The sequence below is a fragment of the Cupressus sempervirens genome, chromosome 8 (assembly GCF_028749045.1).
Source record: "Cupressus sempervirens isolate cs-2001-9-10 chromosome 8, ASM2874904v1, whole genome shotgun sequence".
Lineage (NCBI taxonomy): Eukaryota > Viridiplantae > Streptophyta > Pinopsida > Cupressales > Cupressaceae > Cupressus > Cupressus sempervirens.
The window spans coordinates 40,762,734-40,771,539 of NC_143125.1; positions in this window are offsets into that span (position 1 = coordinate 40,762,734).

An 8,806-nucleotide genomic window follows, 5' to 3' on the forward strand; every position below is an offset into this window, starting at 1 on the left:
GGATGCCTAGATATAGGGCTAGGAGCTTGATATAAATTTTAGGACTTCTGGACATTTAGTTGCATAGGACAACCACCCTCTCCTTGTAATTTTTCCAAGGATACTATTTTTACTCCATGACCTAAAAAATGATGGTAATTTTGATATTCATGTTTATCAGGTTTTCTTTATTTAAAGTCAAATGCATTTTGAATGTGTGTGTAGTATGAGAACAAAAATGATTAAAAGTTGTTACATTCCTGAATGTCATCAAATTTTTTTTATCCAAGTGTCATGCCTTAGGTCATCCTCATATCTATATAAATATCTTTGCAACATCTAAAATAGTTGGTGCATATGACTATATTAGCTTTGATTTTACTACAGAACCTGGTTTAGATGTCCTAACTAAATTTTACCTATTTGTTTTAAAAGGTCCAATGGGGAAATAAACTTCTAGCTATAGTTGGACATACCAAAGATCCATCTGATATAGTAATAGGTGGAGTGTTCCTTCTCTGAACTTATATTCTAATTAAAGGACCATGATGGCTGGATAGCATATTTTTATTTCATTGTCTACTTGCCTTGCAATGATTTCATGTGTATCAATTGTTTGTTTTACTATCTATATTTTAAATATTATGCATACTCTCATTTTTTTAAATGGCTATTTTATACGTGCAGTTGAAAGTTGAATGCTTTGACACAGAGACCTCTACATGGTCTATATTAAAGTCATATGGAAAGGCTCCAATATTGTTTCTTGTCAATGTCTACTTTGATTCATTTTGATTTTGCATTTATTGTTGGTTTTCTTAAGTTCTTAAAAAAAATCTTCTATGCTTATTTACTTTTGAAAGACATGTTTAGAAGTATCTATTCCATCATGTGATTTTCTTTTTGTTAGTTTTCATTATGTTGCAAGTATTTGTTCTTTATATAATAGAGAATAATTTTGCAATTCCAGTGAAAATTATCCATGTTTACTGTAGAACAAGATTTAGTATGCAAAGAACATTAACAAATAAAGTAAACATTCACAAACCAAAAACTAAATTCACATATATGCTTAGACAAAGAAAGCAAACAAGAAGTGCAAACCTCACAAGATAAAACACTCCATGCTTTCTTGATTCTGTAGATGTGTCCTTTTGCTGTGGATGTATGCTCAAGATGCTCAAAAGCTTGCTTCAATGGAGATGGGTAATGGAAAATTGGTAGCTTTGTGAGCTCTCAATTTGGCATTATAAGGGTAAGATTGATGGCTTTGGTTCTCAAAATAGCATGGTAACTTTAGCTCAAAGATTGTTGATGAAATGGCTTGGGATGGGATTCAATTTATAGGCTAAGGGGTAGAGGGATGGAGGGCTTAGATGCAAGGATGGATGAAGGCTTAAGGAGGGCTAAGATGCACTCAAAGGGGAGCACATGGATTGTGCTTGTTTAGCACCAATGGGAAGGTGACACTTGTCACAAGGAGGATGAGTGTGAGAGGGTAGGGTAAAGGGTTGGTTAAAGGCGTGATGAGTGGGGTTGAGTATGTAAGAGGGATGTAAGAGGAATGAGTGTGAAAGAGGAAAGAGTGTGGAAGATGGGTGTAAGAGTCTTTTATGTTTTGTAAGAGCACTCATGACTTAGCGGTTGGGCTTTTTTGAGGGGAGACTTTGGTTTGGATTAGGAAAGTCTTAAACTTATTTAAGGAATGTGACAACATTAGGGGATGGATTAGGCTTGGGTTTAGGATTAGATTAGGGATGTTAGAGATGTGCAAGTGGATGGCATTAATGAGGGTTGGTGAGTTAGTGGCTAAGCTTGGTTAGTATGGGTGGATGGGGTGGATTAGGCTAAATAGAGGATTAGAGATAGGTTAGGGGTTTTTGAATTTGAGGATTTCATTTATCAAATAGATTTATTTAATAAATGAGGATTTTTGGAATTAGATAGGAGAAAAGGATTTAACTGATAAATAATAGATTGTTTGATTTATCAATTAGGACTATAGATGATTAATTAAATTAATCAACTAGGGATGGCAAAGGATTAATTAAATAAGAATTTAATTAATGATGCCTTTAGAGATGGCTAAATTAGATTACCAAAGTAGTGTAATCAAATTTAGGTGTCTACATTTTGCCCCTCTTTGACATAGTGTTGAGACAACACTATTTCAAAGAAGTTCAAATGAAGACGACATGAGGAAGATGTTTTAGCAACAAGGTTGCCCTAGTCTCGGATAAGAAGAGGAGAGACTAGACTTAGATGATGCCCCCTCAAGAAGGCGGCAGGGAGAGAAATGAGGCTCGACAACTTCTTGAAAAGTACAAGAAATTGAGATGAGCTGAGATGTAGGTTGGCGAAGAGAAGGGGCTGAATTAGCTCAAACTCTCACTACGAGAGAATGATAAAGGGAAATCAGAGGCACAACAGTAAAGCAAGCTTAAGACTTTCCAGGATTGGGGGGGGGGGGATGGAGGAGCGGAGCGCTATAAAAGGAATCCATGGTAGGGAGATGGATGATAGAATGATAAAGCTGATGCAACAGGATTTCAAAGAGTCAGACTGGCGGAAGATGGGTTTCGGAGATCCCTAGGACTAGGATTGTGGATCTCGAAAGATAAGGCTTGGTGGATTGATTTGATTGGTAGATCCCTAAGACTAGGATTGTGGATCCCTAAAGCTAAGCGTGAGGAGTGATTCAAAGAGATACTGATGCATAAGCTGGGGTAGGAGTGACAGATGTAGGATATGGATGGGGGATAATGGAGATGAAGGGAATCCATTGAAGCTTTTTGAGTGGGGGGATACTTCAAAGAGAAGTACCACCATGTAGTTGAGCACTAGATTTGCTATAGGACTATTGGTTAATTGCCAAGGTTACCAAGAACATCAAGGCTTTTTCACCAACCGTCCAAAGGACTGACAAACTAACTCAAAACAAACACACAAGGATTGCCCCAATATCACACATGAATCCCAGAGGAAGCAGCGTGGAAACGACACTAGGTAACCCACAAGCAGAAAAAGAAAACAAGCAAAAGACCTGATCAAGACCTTATGCTCTAATTGCCCCATTCGCAGCATACCATGATATGGAAGATCATGGCAACCTTGAGGAGGGAACAAGGAGATTGCTTGGAAAAGATATTTCAAGACCCAAAAGGGAAGATCCCAAATCAAAAGAAAGCAAAAATCCAAAAGAGAACTGTTTGCCAACGAGATGGATAGGACGAGGTACTAATGGACCAAGATCAGACATGAGGAAAGCTATATCCTGCAAGGATCTATCAGAGAGCACCTAAGCTGATGGATCTGGATGAGTGATGCGTTTGGCAAGTTGAACTAAGAAGGATAACACTTTGGTGATAGGAGATCTAGCTAAAGGATGCATTGGAATATCTAACCAAAGTGTGCGATGTGTGCAAGATGTTGACCAAGGATGAACTAACATGAAAGCCGAATAGATACAATGATACTAAGCTAAAGAGGATGTATAAGCTGACGGACCAAGATATGTTACAAATGTACAAGTTTGTTCATGTTTTGTTTTTTTGTGAGATGGAAATGTTTGTGAAGGATGAGATGTCTATAATAGTTGATAGGTGGATAGGTAGATGGTTTGTGAAAAGCTTAAGGAAAATGGGATTCTGTGTGTGCATGTGATAGGATACAGGCTAGGATACAAGATTATTTACAAGCTAGAATATGGTACAAGCTTTGGACAAGATTTGAATATATACAAGGTATGGTAAAAGATTTACAAGGTATAATACAAGCTTTGGTACAAGATTTACAAGCTGCACAGGAGGTATTGACAAGCTCCATCAGATTTTGGATATTTGATTGGAACACCAAGGGAACAAGCAGGTGTTTTATGGGATGGTGGGTGGATGGATGAGGGATATGATAGTGATAGATAATGGATTAGTCTTTAGCACACAAGGTGCCTGAATTACCAGGTTTTCACCAAGGTACCTATCCAAGGCGCTTGAATTGCCAAGTTTTCACCATTGGATGCTTATTTCTCTTTACTATTTTTTTTGTATTTTTCAAAAGCTGGGTATGCCAAAGATCTTCAAGCATAGAACTTCTTGAGATGAATGATGTTAGCGGGATCATTCAAGAGTTCTCCTTCTAGTGTAGATAATTGATAGGCTCCAGAGCCAAAGGAGGCAGTAACCACATAGGGACCAAGCCATGTAGGTTCAAACTTGCCTTTCTTTTCTCGATCTACTTGGACTTTCATATTTTCTTTGAGGACCATATCACCTGGTTGAAAGTGTCGTGGGAGCACCTTCTTGTTGAAATTCCTTTTGAGACAAGTTTGATAGACTGTGAGATGGTCATAGGCTTGTTGTCTCTTCTCGTCTAAGAGATCTAGCTGGGTGAGTCGAGCTACTCTGTATTCTTCATCTGAGATTTGCCCTCGCAAAGATATGTGTAGTGAGGGAAGTTCAACTTCTATAGGTAATACCACTTCGGCACCATAGACTAGGGAGTATGGAGTTGTGCCTGTGGATGTACAGAAGGAAGTTTGATAGGCCCATAGAGCCGGATTTATTTGAAGTTGCCAATCATGGCCGAAATCATTGACAACTTTCTTTAGGATTTTGAGGAGGGTTTTATTAGTCGCCTCTGCCTGGCCATTACCTTGTGGGAAATATGGGCTAGAAAAGTGGTGATGGATGTAGAGGGAAGTGCATAATTCTTCCATGTTGAGATTTTCAAAGTTACCTCCGTGGTCAGTGAAGATGGTGGATGGGATGCCGAAGCGGCAAACAATGTGGTACAAGATGAACTTGGAGACTTGAACTCTTGTACCTGAGACTAGGGGGACTGCTTCCACCCACTTAGTGAAATAGTCTGTAGCTATTATTATCCATTTATGTCCATCAGATGAGAGAGGTATGATAGTTCCAACTAGATCAAGGCCCCAACAAGCAAAAGGCCAAGGTGGTGCAATAGGCTGTAGATCCTGTGCTAGAGCGTGCACAAGATTTGCATGCTGCTGACATGGGAGACACTTTCTAACAAAGTCACAAGAGTCTTCTTCAATGGTAGACCAATAGTAGCCTGCTCTAAGGATTTGTCGTGCTAGGACAATACCACTCGTGTGGGCACCGCAAAGTCTGAAATGTACTTCTTTTAATGCCATCGCGGCCTCATTTTCATCTAAACATCGAGAGAGAGTATCGTGATAACCTCGATGATATAGGGTATTGGCTATGATAACATAGCGGGATGATTTTTGGATGAGGTTCTGGCATTGGGTACGTGTGAGGTGAGGGGATATGATACCATCGTTAAGGTAAGCGTGAATTTCATGGTACCAAGGGGATTGGGGACAAACCAAGATACAAACACGGTTTGAATCCTCATTCACATAGGCAGGTGTGAGGAGTTGCTCAACTAAAAACTCATACTGTGTAGCTTCTTGGGGAATTTCCAAGAGCGAGCTGATAGTGGCCATGGCATCTGCTACCTTGTTCTACATTCAAGGCACTTGTGTAAACTGAAGCTTTGTAAAATGTTGGGTCAGCTGATCAACTAGCTCTTTGTAGGGTAATAGCTTTTCATCTTTGGTTTGATATTCATTTAAGACTTGTTTGATGATGAGCTGGGAATCACTAAAGACTTGTAACTCAATGATATTCCATTCTGCAACTATCTTTAATCCTACTACAAGAGCTTCATATTCTGCTATATTGTTGGTGCTAGGGAATTGTAGCTTGAAGGCTTTTGGAATGTAATCTTCTTGAGGTGTAACTAATAATATTCCTGCCCCTGATCCATGAGAGGTGTATGAGCCATCAAAATAAAGCTTCCATGGGGGTTGTTCTTCAATTAGGCAGATATGCTCGTCTGGGAATTCTGTGAGCAAACGATATGCATCTACTAGAGGTGCATCAGCTAGGTGATCTGATATAGCTTGCCCTTTGATTGCCTTTCTGTCCACATACTGGATATCAAACTCACTTAGTAGCATAACCCATTTTGCTAGCCGACCTGTGAGTGTTGTTCTAGAGAGCATATACTTGAGAGGATCAATCTTAGAGACTAGTTGGATGGTATGACTTAGCATGTAGTGGCGAAGCTTTTGAGTTGAGAAAACAACTGCCAAACAAGCTTTTTCCATAGGAGTGTAATTGAGTTCATAACCAACTAGGGTTCTACTGATATAGTAGATGGCTCTCTCTCTGCTATAATCATCATGTTGTGCTAGAAGTGCCCCTAGAGCAGTAGGTGTTGCTGATATATACAAGATCAAGGGATGACCAAGAACTGGTGGAACCAAGATAAGGGGATTAGTGAGATACTGCTTGAGCTGATCGAAGCTGCGCTGACATAAAAGATCCCACTTGAAGTTCTCATTCTTCTTTAGCAAGTGTTAAAATGGTGTACACTTATCTGCAAGTTGGGAGATGAAGCGCTAGACAGATTGAAGTTTTCCCTGAAGAGAGTGAAGCTATTGTAGTGTCTGGGGAGGAGGCATGTCTAAGATAGCCTTGACCTTTTTGGGGTCGATCTCTATACCCCGTTTAGAAACTATGAAGCCTAGAAGCTTGCCAAATGTGACCCCAAAGACACACTTCTTGGGATTTAGCATGAGATGATATTGGGCCAACCTATCAAAGACTTTTTCTAGGTCAGCAAGATGATCCATGAAGGTGTGAGATTTGACTAGGATATCGTCCACATAATCTTCCAAAATGCTATGGATAAATCATGGAAAATGGTTGTCATAGCTCTTTGAGAGGTAGCCCCAGCATTCTTTAGGCCAAAAGGCATCATGGTGTAGAAAAAGGTTCCCCAAGGGGTAGTGAATGTTGTCTTATGCTGGTCCTCTTCTGCAATCTTGATCTGATTATACCCAAAAAAATCCATCCATAAGGGACAGGATTTCATGTCTAGCTATAAGATCTACAATCATATCTATGTTGGGCAAGGGAAAATCATCCTTTGGAAAAGCTTTGTTAAGATCTCTAAAATCAGTGCAGATTCTGATGTCACTGGAAGGCTTAGTGATAGGGACCATGTTGGAGATCCATTCTGAGTAGTTGATAGGTCAGATAACCTTAGCAGCTAACATTCTTTCTAGTTCAGCTTTGATTAGTAATGCCACCTTGAGGTGCATTTTTCTAAGCTTTTGTCTGACGGGCTTGATCTTTGGATCGACTGCAAGATGATGAACTACAAGCTTTGGATCAAGTCTTGGCATGTCCTGATATGACCATGCAAATTGGCCAATTTTCTCTCGTAAAACCTCAAAGAGGAGGTCAGCTTGGTCTTGTGATAGGGATGCAACAATGTGAACAATTCTAGAGATCTCTGAAGAACCAATGTTGACTTCTCTAGTATCCTCTATTAGAATAGAAGACACCTCTGGTCGATTATCTTGAGGAGGCAATACTAAATCCTCATGTTTTGCTTGTGGCTCTAGATTTTCTTGCTGAGGGGTTCTCTTCGCTGCCTTAGCTAGTCCCAAATTTACCTTAGTTCCAGTTTTGGGTGTATCGAAACTAGGTTGGGGATTTTCTCCAAAATACCCCTTGGGATCTAGCTTGTAGATGTAGGTAGAATCTGGCTTTGTCTTCTTATGAGGAGTTTCAGCTCCCATGAATCTTAGAAGTGCTTCCTCTGATGCAAACTCATCAATATGTATGACACTTGGTTGGTCCTAATCTATGAGTTGTGGATGAGCAAGTGGTAGGTCAATGAGATGGATGGATAGTTCTCGGAGAACAGAGTCTCCTAGGAAGATTTGGTCTGGGATATCATCGTAGGCTCTCTTTTCAACTTCCTCAAGAATGTCTTCAATTTTGACAAGGTCGCAGTGGATGTTCGAAAAAGCATGACCGTTCTTGTTGGTGCCCCCAGTTGTGGGTATGCCAAAGCCAAGACCTGACTTTATTTCCCAATTATGTGCTTCGATGGGACATTGCACGTCCCTTTCTTCTGGTCCTAGTCCACCTCCTTGATAGTTCCATTTTTCAGTGATGAGCTTATGTTGTTGGGGATACTTCTGGCTGAAGTGATCAAGGCGTGCTTGATTTCTTGGAGGTGCATCCTTATGTAGCCAATTGTTGATATCTGGAGTGAGCTCCTCATGAAGAGGGGTTTTTGAGGACACAAAGGTGGTTGGGCCAAATTGTTTGTATCGAGGAGGTGGAATCTCCTTAGCTTTGTGATATGTTGGTCATCCATGGGTATGTGGATCAAGTGGGATTGCTCTGACAACAAATGCATCTGATAGACTATATTCTCCACAACCTTTGTTGTTGATCTTTACAGTAGATAGGGTGGAGGCAAGGATGGTTTCTGCATCATTACAAGTGTGGGATGAGCTGGCGATGGCTGTGCCAATGTCTATTCCAGGGCAATGGTTTGTATATGAAGCTTCAACCTAATTACAGTAAGCAAAGGGTTTCAGATCGGTATGGATGGTTACCTCAGTGCCCTGGTGCAGAAATTTTATGCACTGATGGTAGGTGGATGGAATGGCCTTCATAGCATGAATCCATGGGTGACCGAGGAGGATGTTAAATGGTAGGTTTAGATCAACAACATGGCAAACTGTCTCTTGAATGACTGGCCCAACCTTGATTGGTAGCAAAATAGTCCCTTCTATGGTCCTTTCCAAGTTGTCATAAGCTTTGATGGTGATAACCTCACTGATCATATCTGCCTCAGTATACCCAGCTTGTTTTATGAATTTTAGGGTGCAAATGTTCAAGGCTGATCCATTATCTATCATTACTCTTTTCACGGAAAAATTGGATACCATGATGGCTATGCAAAGTGGAAGGGTGTGATCTGGCTCAACCGC